The sequence below is a fragment of the Equus caballus genome, chromosome 6 (assembly GCF_041296265.1).
Source record: "Equus caballus isolate H_3958 breed thoroughbred chromosome 6, TB-T2T, whole genome shotgun sequence".
Taxonomy (NCBI): Eukaryota; Metazoa; Chordata; class Mammalia; order Perissodactyla; family Equidae; genus Equus; species Equus caballus.
This window is the reverse complement of record NC_091689.1, coordinates 59,803,130-59,818,740: the sequence shown is the minus strand read 5'-3', so window position 1 is coordinate 59,818,740 and position 15,611 is coordinate 59,803,130. Positions and strand designations below refer to the sequence as shown.

Here is a 15,611-nt window from a genome sequence, read left to right as displayed (position 1 = left end):
CCAAGCAAGAGAAACACAAGGCTGAATGCTCTCAAGAGCCCACTGCAGAGGAAGATTTGTTTTAAATGAATGTGGTGTCTTGGTTCAGCTCTCCCAGTTTGGGGTTCTACAATAGTTGGTAGTAATTTTATCTTCCCCCTTTTTATGCCCTAATTATATATTTTAAATCATTCTAGCATACATTTTGTTTTTTTACTATTATTATTTTTTTGCTGAAGAAGATTAGTGCTGAGCTAACATCTACTGGCAATCTTTCTCTTTCATTTTTTTTCTTGCTTGAGGAAGATTAGCCCTGAGTTAACATCTGTGCCAGTCTTCCTCTACTTTATATGTGGGTCACCACCACAGCATGGCTGACGAGTGGCGTAGGTCACCTAGGATCCAAACCTGCGAACTGGGGCTGCCAAAGTGGAGTGTTCCGAACTCAACCACTAGGCCACAGGGCCAGCCCCACATACATTTTAACAAGTAAACCCTAGGTCCCATGTGTCACTTCAGAGAAGGTACTCTCATGGAGGTTATGAGAAGACTGGTCAGGAGGCCAAAATATTTCCTGATAAAAGCTGTTCCTAACAGATATAAATAGAAGCTTTTCCAGGACTGCAGCTTGATACTATATTGGGAATCATGTAACATTTACAATATACTTTCATGCAAGACTATCTCGTGCTAAAGCAGTGCTAAAAGAGACAGTGTCTTTAGAGTTCACCCTACGTGATATTCAGAAGTAGTGGCAAGTCCAATCTCCTATCTTAATCCTCACTTGTTATTATGGTAAGTAGCTTCCTGGTTTTCTGCTTTGTCCAGCTAGCACTGCAATATTTTGCCCATTAGGAGTAGATAGTAAAAATTCCTCTCAAAATTCCATTTACTTGATCTGTAGCTACTGTGATAGAATTTAAATGAAAGTTTTTTAAAAATAGGATGAAATCTTATATTTAAGCTCTTTTTGCATGGAAGAAATAGATTTAATTCCAAAAGGGAAAGAGAATTCCTTCAACTATCTAAAACTATACCATGCATCGATCTAAAACCTTTCATTAAGGGCTGATAACAATGCCTAAAATTCTGAATTTAGATACTAATTTTAATATATGATAGTTTACTACAAATCTTTACTCATCGCTTTCCTAAAGAAACTGAACATCTCAGTATCTCAGGTTTTTTGCATAGATTATGTTTAACATTGTAAACAATTCCTAGGAGGAAATCTTAATTCATATGGAAAGCAGATGTGCATAATTAAGATGTTTGTGAAGGCTCTCTAATTAACATAGTCTTGTGAACTTGGATACTGATGTCACTATGGCCATATTTTCCTAACACTCTGAATTTTATCATATGTGTTGGAGTTGTAAATGTAAGTCTTAACTTGAAGAAGAGGAAAAAGTGTAGCAAAATGATTCCACATGTAAACCTGAGGATCAAGAACGAACACAGGACTATAGATATCAAAGAGCGTACAAGATACCCCGGAACTTGCTGGACCAAGATCTGGAAGAAGACAAGACATCAGAAATATAAGCTAAGGCATTCAAGGCATACTTATCCTAAGAGAATTGGCCATTCCTGCAGGAGTAGTTGAAAGGCTGAGCAGTGATTTTGGTGGCCTTGTGGGACTAGGCAAATAGAAGTCAAATTAGGAACTTGCTAGGAGGGGGAACATTGATAATTTACCCACTACAAAGGATTATACCCATAAAGTAAGCTGGAAGTAAAGAAGTCCTCTCTTGAAAATGCAGCCCAACATTCCATCATCTGTTGGTCCAAGAAAACTCAACTCTTGAACTTCATTTAAAGTGGTTCTGGACTGGTAGGACTCCCGTGTGTCTGGAAAAAACAAAGGAAAATCCTCTATTAAGGATGATATTATAGGAAAGGCATCAAAAATTTTTTCCGAACAATTGTTTTCTTTCAAATTTTTTTCTTGTCGTGAGAAGTTTCAAGATCCACTCTCCTAGCTATTTTTGAATATGCGATACAGTATTATTAACTATAGTCACCATACTGTATCCATCCCTGTGATTTATTCTTTTTATAACTGGAAATTTGTACCTTTCAACCTCCTTCATCTATTTCACCCACCTCCCGCTCCTCACCTCAGGCAGCTGTCAGTCTATTCTCTGTATCCATGAGCTGAGATTCCTTGTTTTTGGTTTGTTTGTTTTGTTAGATTCTACATATAAATGATATAATATGGTATTTATCTTTTTCATTCTGACTTATTTAACTTATCATAATGCCCTCAAGCTCCATCCATGTTGATACAAATGACAAGATTTCATTCTTTTTTATGGTTGAATAATATTCAGGTGTGTGTGTGTGTACACCACAGTTTCTGTATCTATTCATCCACTGACAGACATTTAGATTATTTCCATGTCTCGGCTATTGTAAATAATGCCACAATGAACATGAGGGAGCATATATCTTTTCTAATTAGTGCTTTTGTTTTCTTTGGATAAATACCCAGAAGTGGAATTGCTAGATTTTAAGAATTTGGTTTTCCACAGTGGTTGCACCAATTTACGTTGCCACTAACAGTGCACGAGCATTCGCTTTTCTCCACATCCTCAGCAACACTTGTTATTTCTTGTCTTTTTCATGATGGCCATTCTAACAATTGTGAAATGATATCTCATTGTGGTTTTTAATTACATTTCTCTGATGATTAGTAAAACAATTTTTAATATAATATTATCACAAAGTCAAATAAAATTAGGCACACAAGGAAAGATAATACCATGAGTGAAAAACAACACACACAATAGACAAAGAAATGGACACACACTCCTCCCTCAAAAAAACAAAACAAAATGAAACAAAACAAAAACATGACATTGAAATTATCAACCTCAAATCATAAAACAATTATACTTAAAATGCCCACTAAAGCAAACAACAAGATTAAAATTTTTGGTAGGGGAATAGAAAGTATAGAAAATGACATGATAGGGGCTGGCCCCGTGGCTAAGTGGTTAAGTTCGCGTACTCTCACTTTGGTGGCCCAGGGTTTCGCAGGTTTGGATCCTGGGAGCGGAAATGGCACCATTCGTCAGGCCATGCTAGAGTGGTGTCCCACATGCCACAACTAGAAGGACCCACAACTAAAAAAAATACACAACTACATACCAGGGGGCTTTGGGGAGAAAAAGGAAAAATAAAATCTTAAAAAAAAAATGACATAGATAGGAGAAAGAACTGAATAGAAATTAATTAACTGAAATTATGTGGATTAGTAACAGCTATTAGCTATGATTGAAGAAAGAATTAGTGAACTGAAAATAAGGCAGAACAAACTATCCAGAACTATCCAGCATTTATAGACAAAAAGATAGAAAATACAGAAAAGCTGGCAGGAGAATTAAAAAGAAGAAATAAAATGAGTCAAAGGCAATATTTTATTAAATAGTAGGTGAAATTGCACATGAAATAGTAGAGATATTAATCTACACATTCAAGAAACCCAAAAAATGCCAAACATAATAATTAAAAAATCTATAATTACATGTATCTAGTAGAACTCAAAAAATTGAAGCATGGAGAAAATATCAAATGGAGTCAGAAGAAATAGATAGACTACTTTTAAAGAAGGAACAGAAAGACTCACAGTTGACTTCTCAATCACAACAGAGGAAGCTTTAGAATGATATTGTTAATGAGATGAAGAAAATAATTTCCATCCTTAAATTGTATACTCAGAAAAAGGTTACTTTAAAAATAAAAAAGAAGGGACTGGCCTGGTGGCGCAGTAGTTAAGTGCACACATTCTGCTTCAGCAGCCCGGGGTTCGCCAGTTCAGATGCCTGGTGTGGACATGGCACTGCTTGGCAAGCCATGCTGTGGTAGGCTTCCCGCATATAAAGTAGAGGAAGATGGGCACAGATGTTAGCTCAGGGCCAGTCTTCCTCAGCAAAAAGAGGAGGATTGGTAGCAGATGTTAGCTCAGGGCTAATCTTCCTCAAAATAAATAAATTAATTAAAAAGAAATAAAGGCAGTTTTAAAACAAGAAAAAAATGTAGTTCGCCACCAATAGGGAATTTCAATGAATGTGCTTCAGTCACAATAAAATGATTCCTAGTGAAAAATCAGAAATGCATAAAAAAATACAGAGGAAATAAAAGGTCACTAAAATGTGGCTAAAGGTATACGAACTTTATAAAGCAATAAAAATGAGCATTAAAAACTATTTTCATTGTCCAAAAGGGTGGTAAAAGAACCAGTTAATAGTAGATTTGATAGTTAAATATAGCTCTTATAATTTGAAGTTTAATGTTAAATGAATAGAAACTGAATAAATAATTTCCGAACTAGGAGGAAAACAGAATAATGAAAATTAATCAATAGAGAAAGAGAGAAAGTAGTGAAGTAAGAACAGTTTTGGTGAGTAAAAAGTAGAAAATAAGACAGGAGACACAAATCCAATTATACAAGTAATTACATTAAATGTAAACGGACTAGTTCTATAGTTAAATGACAAATTTTTCAAAGTAAATTTAATCAATCATTTGTTTTTAACAAAAGAGACATCTATAACATGAAAACACACAAAGTTAATAAAAAGAAAGGTAAAAAAGAAAAACAGTCAAAAGAAAGTTGATGGAGGCTCCCTGATGGCAGTGTAAGTTTTCTACAGCCCATCCTTCTTACTGATTACAACTAAAAACTCTGGGAAGAAAAAATAAACTATCTAAGGACTCTGATAACGTAAAAAGGAAAGAGAAAAAACCTACCTGAAGACTCTGATAAATAAAGAGAGGGGAGTTGAAACTTGGAGAAGCAATCCTTACAGAGGTAAATTTCACTTTTTTCCCTATATCCCAGTTGGAGAGTGGCACAGTGCAGACACCTAAAACTCAGACAGAAACCCCACTATCTTTTTTGCCAAATGATTCCTAAAAAGGAGCCCCAGAAGGCAGAAGAGTAGAAGAGACAGAGCCATAGAAGCTTTTCTCCTAATTCTGTGTATGAATCCACATAAGTCTTACCCTAGGTTCTGAACCACAGATGCACAGGATGGACTCAAATCAGGGTATCAAAAACTTAAACAATTGAACAAAAATTTGGACTACTACCTGCAGAAGTTGAGCCAAAGCTGATAATGTGCAACTATGTGGGTTGATTGCCTGCTAAAACAAAAATGACATTCTTCAAAAGAGTTTCACAGCAGCCAGAATCTACACACGTAATATTCACAATGTTCTGAACAAAATCCAAATTACTTGACATACAAAGGCCCATACTCAAGAGAAAAGCATCTATAATAATTATGTCCCTTGCAGTAAAGGAAAATACAAAATGAATGAAAAGATAGAAAGTTACAACAGAGAAATAGAAAACATACATTATAAAAAAGAAACCAATGAAACTTTAAGGACTGAAAAGTGCAAAGCTTGAAATAAAAATTTCAATGGATGGTCTCAAGAGTAGAATGAAGTTGACAGAGAAGTCATTGAACTTGGAGACATATCAACAAAATAAAAATTATCCATATGAAGAACAGAGAGTAAAAAGATTAAAAAAAAGAGCAGACACCCAAGGACCTATGGGACAATATCAAAAGATCTAAGATGTGTTTTTAACTCTCTCTAGATTTAAGAGTTTAAATATATATATTGTAATATCCATAAAAGCCACTGAAAGTGATATAAAGAAATATAATAAAAAATCCAATAAATAAATTAAAATGGAATGCTAATAAAAAAATTCAAATAATCCAATAGAAGGGAGAAAACCAACAAAAACAGAAAGAAAAAAACACCAAAAAAATAGGCACACTGGTCCAATCATGCCAATAATTACATTTAATGTTAGTGATATAAATCAGGTGTCATGAAATCCAGCCTGCCACCAGTTTTTGTAAATAAAGTTTTATTGGAACACAGTCATGCTCATTTGTTTATGTATTAGAGATGAATAGTTGCAAGAGAGCTTATGGTCCAGAAAGCCTACAATATTCATTTGGCCCTTTACAGAAAAGACTTTACAACTACTGCTCTAAATCTTTGCTATCCAATAGAAATATAATACACAAGATATATGTAATTTGAATTTTTTTGGTAGCCACATTTAAAAAGTAAAAAAACTTTGAAACAGGTGAAGTTAATTTTTTAGATTGATTTCAAGTGCAATCTTTTCTTGTCATCAATACTGTGAACAATATACTTTTTTTTAAATTGAAGTAACATTGGTTTATAAGGTTATATAAATTTCAGGTGTACATCATTGTATTTTGAATTCTGTGTAGACTACATCATGTTCACCACCCAAAGACTAGTTACCATCCATCACCATACACCTGTACCCTGTCACCTCTTCGCCTTCCTCCCTCCCCACTTCCCTTCTGGTAACCACCTATCTAATCTCTGTATCTATGTATTTGTTTGTTGTTGTTTTTATCTTCTCTTTATGAGTGAGATCATACAGTATTTGACTTCCTCCATCTGACTTATTTCACTTAGCATGATACCCTCAGTGTCCATCCATGTTGTAGCAAATAGCAAGATTTCATGGTTTTTTTTATAGCAGAGTAGTATTCCATTGTGTATATACACCACATCATCTTTATCCATTCGTCCCTTGATTGGCACTTATGTTATTTGCAAGTCTTGGCTATTGTGAATAATGCTGCAGTGAACACAGTGGTGCATATATCTTTATGCATTCATGTTTTCATGTTCTTTGGATAAATACTCAGCAATGAAATTGCTGGATCATATGGTATTTCTATTCTTAAGTTTTTGAGGAATCTCCATACTGTTTTCCATAGTGGCTGTACCAGTTTACATTCCTATCAGCAGTGTATGAGGGTTCCCTTTTCTTCACATCTTCTCCAATACTTGTTATTTCTTGCTGGATTAATTATAGTCATTCTGATGGGCATGTCCATACTTCCTAAAGCAATCTACAGATTCAATGCAACCCCTATCAAAGTTGCAACAACGTTTTTCACAGAAATAGAACAAAGAATCCTAAAATTTTCATGGAACAACAAAAGACCCTGAATATCCAAAGGAATCCTGAGAAAAAAGAACAAAAAAGAACACTCCCTGATTTCAAAATTTACTACAAATGTATAGTAATCAAAACAAAGTGGTTCTGGCACAAAACAGTCATATAGATCAATGGAACAGAATCGAGAGTTTGGAAATAAACCTACACATCTATGGACAGCTAATTTTCAACAAGGGAGCCAAGAACACAAAACGGAGAAAAGAAAGTTTCTTCAGTAAATGGTGTTGGAAAAACTGGACAGCCATGTGCAAGAAGAATGAAAGCAAGCAGACCATTGTCTTACACCATATACAAAAATTAACTCAAAATGGATTAAAGACTTAAAGGTAAGACCTGAAACCATAAAACTTCTAGAAGAAAACACAGGCAGTATGCTGTTTGACATTTGTCTTGATGCAGAGCACAGCCAGCAGCTCCAGCTGATCAGGAAGCCCACCCAGTGGCAGTCCTTGAATGTGGAGCCCAGCCATCAGGCCCACCCAATTGTGGAGCCCAGCCAGTAGCATCCCCCCTTGACCTCAGAGCATGGGGAGTAGCCTTACCCAAATAAAGACCCTGATAGCAAGCTCCACCTGCCCAAGGACTTCACTAGCTAACCCCGTTAGTACTCTAAGCTAAGCTCACTATAGTGAAGGTTTTCCCCTGCTGAAGCAAACCTGTAAAGTCTGGAAGAGAGAGAACTTAGTCAAATGTGCAGATACTAACACAAGAAAGCAAAGATCACAAATAATCAGATAAACATGACACCACCAAATAAAACCAATGAAGCTCCAGTAACTGACCTCAAGAAAATGGAAGTCTATGAAATGCCTAAGACTTCAGAATAATCGTGCATGAAATTCAGTGAACACTCAGATAACTAAACAAAATTAGGGGGGAACAAAATGAGAAGTTCAACAAAGAAATAGGAGCCTTCAAAAAACCAAACAAAACAAACCTCAAACAGAAATCCTAGAGCTGAAGAATACAATGACTGAAATGAAGAATCCAATAGAGAGCTTCGACAGCAGAACTGATTAACCAGAAGAAAAAAAATTCAGCAAACTAGAAAATAGGTCATTTGAAATTATCCAGAGGGAAGCAAAAACCAAAACACAGGAGGTAACAAGTGCTGGCAAGGATGTGGAGAAAAGTGAACCCTTGTACACTGTTGATGGGAATGTAAACTGGTATAGCCACTATGGAAAACAGAATGGAGGTTCCTCAAAAAATTGAAAATACAATTACCATATGATCCAGCAATTCTACTTCTGGGTATATATCCAAAGGAAATGAAAACACTATTTCCAAGAGATTTCTGCACCCCATGTTCATTGTAGCATTATTTACAATAGCAAAGACAAGGAAACCACCAAAATGTCTATCAAGGGATGTTGATAAAGGAAATGTGGGATATGTATATATACACTGGAATATTATTTAGACATAAAAAAGAAGGAAATACTGCCTTTTACAACAACATAGACGAACCCTGAGGGCATTATGCTAAGTGAAATAAGTCAGAGAAAGACAAATACCATACGATCTCACTTATATGTGGAATCTAAAAAAGCCAATCTCATAGAAACAGAGAGAAGATTGGTGGTTGCCAGGGGTGGGTGTGGGGTTTGAGTGTGGGGAGAAATGGGTCAAGGTAGTCAAAGCAACAAGCTTCCAGTTATAAGATGAATAAGTTCTCAGGATGTAAAGTAAGTAACACTACCGTATTGTATACTTGAAAGTTGCTAAAAGGATAAATCTTAGAAGTTCTCAACACACACACACACACACATGGTAATTATGTGATGTGATGGCTGTGTTAACTAACCTTACTGTGGTAATCATTTCACAATATATACATACATGAAATCATCATGTTGTACACCTTAAACTTATATGATGTTATATGTCAATTATATCTCCATAAAGCTGGAAGAAAACATACAATCAATATAAAAAAGTATTAAAAAGAAACTTCACATTTTCCTACTAAGTCTTTGAAATCCTGTGTATATTTTAAATAATAGCACATTTCCATTTGGACCAGCCACATGTGGCATGTGCCCAATGTGTTGCATAGCACAGATCTAAGCACTCCAAGAGATGAAACTTCTGTGGGAGGGATAAGCAGATTTTGCCTGTGGAATAACACAAATAATTGTAGACAGAGAGTGGACTGTGGTAGATTAAATATGACCACAAATACTTTCCAGCTCCTCCCATTAAGTAATGGTAACTATTTCCCCATTCCTGGAAGCTAGGCTCACCTTTTGACTTGCTTTGACTAATAAAATGTGATAAAAGTGGTGTGGTATGAGTTCCAGAGCCTAATCCTTAAGAAGTCATGGAGCCTTTTCTTCACACTCTTGAGGAGGCCTGGAACCAACTACTGAAAGAGGAGAGATTTCATAGACCATTGATCATAGGCAGCAGCCAACACCAAGTCTCCAAACACCTAAGTGAGGCCGCCTTACACCCCCACCCCCATCCCCAATCAAGCCACCAGATGACTGCTGCTGCATGAGTAAGCCCAGTTGAGATCAGCACAACAGCCTAGCTTATCCCAGCTGTTATTCGTCCACTCTGCCATTGATATTCTCCAAACAACCTCTTTACGACCTAAGGCACTCAATGGCCAGGGCACATCTACGAGGCTAATACTTTCCAACATTCCATATGGAGAGAGACCTTCAACCTCTCTATTCTCAGCCTTGCATTCCTAAATTTAGTAAGGTATTTTGTAATATTCCCCTTTTCCATGTTTTCTAAGACCTCTCATTCTCTCTTTCTTCCCCTCTAACTCTCTCTTCCCCTCCACAGTTAGCAATCTCAGCTTATATGCTGGTGCGGTAGGCAGCTGCTTCTGCCCAGTCATTTCTTCTCTCCATTTTTTCCTGTCTTACAGCTATTCAGTGAGAATAATAATATTCTCTCTTTGAATAATGTCTAACTGGCCAAAATGGAGTTGGATTGCAGGTCTAAGGTATACAAATGAAGGTGGAGACAGAATGAGAAATATATTAGTTACTTGTAGATTATCCTATCACATTCATCTGCCCAAATAAATTGCAAGTATATGGTCAGTAAGTTAGCTTATAATTCTTATATGCACTGGCACACTTTGTCCAGAATTGAACGCATAGTTAATACAAAATAGGTAAATTTAATTTGTTGATTGAGCTAATAAATCCATCCCGATAGAATTCATGCTTTTTCTATTTTCAGCTTTGCTCTCCTCCAGAGGAAAGTTTTACCTCCAGTCCTGATGAAGTCAATAGGCATAAATCTTTCTCTAAACAGCTACATAGACTACTAGCGCCTACTGGATAATTTTCTGCTCGGAGACAAATAGGAAAGAGGTTAAGGGAGAGGAGGAGAGAGAGTTCTTATGCACTTCACATCCTTGAAAACATTCTTAGTTCCATTCTGATTGGAAAGAGAATCCGGCTCGGCAGTTTTTAATCTGTAATTCTTTTTGATACTTTGATTAATTCAATGGCACAATAACTATAGTTTATAATGTGTTTCAATCAAATAGATTTATAGCTTGCTGATTTTCTAAAATGTCCTTATAAATAGAATCTTTTATAGTTATTATAAGATGGTGGGATTATGTCAACATCGATATAACACATGTGGGAATGAGTGCGAGACCCTGGAGTGTTGATCTAGCATGAAACATAAATCAGATATCATTCAAGATGTGAAAGACTAAAAATATGAATTCTCTGCTCATTTTCCAAGTTATCAATGTAATTAGCAGATAACAAGAGCTCAGTTTTTTCTAAAGAGCAGCATTTTTTCAAAATCCAAATCATTATTTATCTCTTTCAGATCCTTAATTGAGACTTTCAGGCATAATAGTAAAAATATTTTTGGAAACAGAATAAAATAAATACATAACATTTTTTCTATATATGTGTATGTCAAAGTTTACAAAATAAGGAAAATCTGCTATGCAGTTCTAGAGAGACAAAAAGTAGAACGGCATTGGTAAATATGAGAGACGCTTAGAAGGTTCCAATAAAAATTTTGAATAAATCTTATGATTTTGGAGAGCTCATTTCAAAGTCTGATTAACTGTTTTAGACCATTAACTTCACTTAGTAAATTACTATTTCCAGAAGAGTAATAACTCAAGTCAATGAATATCTACCAACCAAGCATCCATTGCAATTGACACTATTTCTAAGATTTAAAATACTTTTTAATCCAAAAAAGGGACGTGAAAAGAAGAGGAAATAATCATTAGTGTAAATTTTGTCAATTTCTTACTTGTATCCTCCCCACTCACTTTATTTTCTTTCTGAATCCAGAAATTTAATTTCATCAAATTATTGCATCATTATATTAGATTTTTATCTGAAATAATACTGGATTTCATGGAATCAGTTACTATAAACAGGCACAAAAAAATACTAGGGCTTCTCAGAGAAACACTACGAAATAACAAAGTATAAATCACAAATAGAATTATTCTGCCTTTAAAGAGTGAATCATTTTTTAAATCTAGGTTTTTATTTCCAATATTCCATTTAAAATTTATTATATTAGTAATTTTGTTGAAAATATTTATTGAGCCAAGTTCTCCTTGGTGCCAAAGTCACTCCCAAATAGTAAACGTGGCAGTTCCAAAAAGTGGACTTCCAGTAGCTTGAGAGAGTTAACGCTCTTCTTGAAGGATTAACTTAAATCCAAAGAAAATACAAACCCAGAAATGTAGAGATTTTCTTAAACGGAAATTAAGAGGAACACTTTGGAGGGCCAGTACAGAGAAAATCAGGTTAAGAAATATCTTTTCAGTTGGAAAGAATAAGCACCACTTGAAAACTACTAAAGATCACTTAAACACAAATATCATATGAAGTCTATTTGACCATAGTTTGTGGAACGTTTAAGAAAATTAGGGTCTTTTAGAAACACAATATGCACTTTTAAATGCACATATGTATTTTCCCTTCAGACTCTTAAAGCAGGCTGAATTTCCCCCCTGGAGCTCATGTATCTATGCATATAGAACGTGCCTTCAAGGTGAATCTCCTTCTTGCCTCAGAATCTCATGTATGGTTTGCATGATGTTAATGAAGTTAATTACTCAATGCGTGGTCAGGATGCCAACCCACCTCATGTCGTCAGGGATCTTATTCTCTCTGTTACAAACTCTTCCTCCAATATCTTCAACAGCTTTATTTACCCAATCAGGTTGGCACCCTTAACTGTTCCTTCTCTGCAGGTCAACAGGAGCCCTGTAAGAAGAGTGGTGGCCTTGCTCCCAACACACAGGCAATTTCTCCAGGATCTGCCTACAGTTCATTTTAATGCCTTTCATGAAAGCTTTATTTACTCTGTTTTTCTCCTATTGCCTTGAATCAGGATTCTCCCTTTGGAGTCATTAAAGTTGAAAAATCTGCCTGCCTTTCATTTGCTTTCCCCTCTCCGAGGACTCTTTCCTTTGGTCTGCAGCCCAGAGGCCAGCCCTGCCCATCCCCCACCCAGCTGGCTGCTTCCTGATTCTTGCACCCACCTTATGGTCTGCTCCTAGTTGGCTCCTATTTATCCATGTATTCAGTTTGCCAAAACGGATTTTTTTCTTACAGCTTTAACCATATTTAGATCTGCCCTAAGAAAATCTTCCATTACTTATCCCAAATCCTTCCATCGTCTCAATCCCTCTCTTTCCTTCCCTTTTTGATCAAGCTCCTTGAAAATGTAAGCTGCCCTCAGCCTCTGCTTCTTTACCTCACACCCCTCCCAATACTGGCTTCTGTTCCCAGCAGTATGTTGAAATTTGTTCCTGCTAAGAACGCCATCAACCTCATCACTAGCTCCAATGACTACTCTTCTGAAGTTATTTCATAAGTTCAGCTCCTTGTGGCCTGAGAATCAATAGATCGTTCCTCCTTTCTTGGAATTTTCTCCTATGATATGTGGGACACTTCTTTCTTCTGGCTTCCTGGGGGAGTGGGAGTGGGGGTAATGGAATTAAATACCAAAGAAAATGGTTCCAAACATGCATAAAAGCATGAAATATGAATCTTCATATGAATTGAAACGTAGCTTCTTAGTAGTAGCATCTACTGAGTATGAAGCAGCAGAAAACTGCATACACATGATGCATTTTGGTGTTCAATATCTACTTGCTCAACTTTAGTGAAGGAGTGCTGGCTGAGGGGGCCAGGAATTATCCTGTGTTGGTTATAGTTCTTGAGGACAAAGAAGATGGTCTGGAGCCTAAGCCAGGGTTATAGCCCTTATCAGACAAGCTGCATCAAAGTTCCTCCACCTGGGAGGTCACAAATCCAGGACTAGGATTATACTGCAGCTAAGGCATATACGGTTCCCTAAACTTTCCTGATGGAAAATGGAAAAAAAAAATGGAAGAAGAAGTGAAAAGTGGGACAGACTCAAGTTTTTGTTTCCACTAGAGTTTGCAGAGCAGTTGCTGAGACACAGGGCTAAAAGCTGGCTGGGGGTGAGGAGGCAGCCCTAACAGTACGATAGCTCCCTTAACACAATATAGTGAAAGAGTAGGTATGGGCCTGCTTTACTCCCACTGAAGTTTCTTTCAGTTCAAAAAACATTCGATGAAAGTCCATTACATGCCAGGCATCCTGTAGGGCAATGACGGACACAAGGACAGGAAGGCAGAGGTTCTATCCTCAAGGAGCAATCTAGTGAACAGCCAGTTTCATCAAGTGGGCATCAGAGAACTGCAATAAAACTTCAGGAATCCTTAACTTCTCTGCTGGGCTCTCTCCCTCCTCCTCTGTTGTATTCACCAACCCATGTAGGTGGAATCCCAGATTCCTCTCCTCACCCTCTTTATAATCCTATTTATACCTACACTTCTGAGCTCCTCTAATGACACGTGGATTGAGATTTTATTACTATCTTCAGTTTGTCAAAGAATTTAATTTCCAGTAAATTTATTATAGGGATATCAATGTACCTCCTGCATTAGTCTTTAAGATATGCTGCTTCTGTTGCATAAAATGTTGGCAGGGTCCTTTGGCTCATTCTATGTTATCCACACTTCTGTTCCTTTCATAAGTATTCCTACTGCTTTGGGATTTTAGTCGTTAAGAGGACAACCAAATCGAATCAAAACAATTATGCAATAATGTGCATGCCAAGGTTTCCTGGCACCACTTATTAGAAATTCTACAGTGTTAGCGTGTATTGCCCAAATATTTTATTTACATTCAACTTGTCCCAAGGTATTGCTAAGAATAGGAATGAATATATAACCTGTTTGTTCAGAGTATTAAGCCACATAGCCAAATTTGGACTGGTTAATGTTGTATCTCCCTCATGAATAGAGAATATGGAATTGAAAAATGACTAGCATGGAGGACAGAATGACTCAGAAATCTAAGAATAGCCAAATCATGTGAAAAGACCCAAAGGCTGCTTCAAAATGAACTGCATCTGCCTGACTCACAAAACTGGCAAATTACATTATTTAGATCTATGCAAAATAGCATTTCACCAGCATTTTATCTGCATATTTAATTTCGCTTTTGGTTGGTATGATTTTGCCTTCTTACTATGGGATAATTTATAGGTTCAAAGGTGTACTTCTAGCTCAAAAAATAACCTTAATCCAGCTTGTTTGGTTTTGTTTCCATCAGATTATAAATTAATAATTTGGACTATTTGAAATTATCTTAAGGATAGATTTGAAAATACACTTTGGACACACTGCATGCTCTTCAGAAGTCCAGGAGACACTAACCAGTAAACCATTATGAAAGGAAGATAATATGAAAGCCTCAGACACTATGGGAGGTCCAATGTTGCCCTAGGTAAGCACCTCCTCTAGGATTTTGGGAGTAATCAGACTCTCTAAATAGAGTGTTTCCTCTGCTTCAGTATTACAAGCCACTTTATTGAGATGTAATTGGGAATAGAATTGAGAGCAATCTGAGAGGACACACTCTTTACTATCCTCATCACCATGCTCATCACTGATAAACCATCAAGGCCAGAACTCAGGATGAGGTCACAAGGAATATCATCCTGCCTTAGCCACATTTGTTAGCCATCCAAATCACCATCACATTGTACCCTCTGGGATTCCCACATTTTAATCAGCAAACAAACCTATATCCTGAATCTCTTGCATGAAAATCTTTGCAAACTCTTGCTTTAATTAAAATCTGGATCTCATTATGAGCTCAGCTTCCACTGCAGCCCTTTCAAGTGGAAGTTGTCTTTTTTTCTCACAAGTGGTACAGGTAGCTTCACCATCCACCATGGCCATTTCCACTTCATTACTTTATCTGTATAACCCTTGCTTCTTCTGTTTTCATGCCACCTGGAGAAAATATTCATTCCCTTTATTCCTGCTATTATGATTTGGAAGTCATCCTTGATTCTTCTTTCTTTTATTATGTACCACAATTTAATGCATTTAAAAATTCTGTCCTTCTATTAAAATATATCTTAAATGCATGTACTTCTCTGCATGTCCATTTCCATCAGCCTAGTCTAAGTCATCATCATCTCTTTTTTAGAATTTTCTATGAGCCTTTTAACTTAGGCGCCTATTCCGAACAGTCTTCATGAGCATGAGACCCACACAGTTGCACAGGGCCTAATGCTTGGAAGAGACTTG

At 36.5% G+C, this 15,611-nt stretch overlaps 1 long non-coding RNA gene across 1 annotated transcript in view; it reads right to left on the bottom strand.

The window, feature by feature from the left end:
- Nucleotides 1-182: 182 nt before the first annotated feature.
- LOC138924775 (uncharacterized) overlaps nt 183-15,611 on the bottom strand; it is a 327,809-nt gene continuing 312,380 nt past the window's right edge. Inside the window, exon 9 of the long non-coding RNA XR_011439992.1 lies at nt 183-1,830. This is a non-coding gene — a long non-coding RNA (uncharacterized lncRNA). The remainder of the gene's footprint in view (nt 1,831-15,611) is intronic.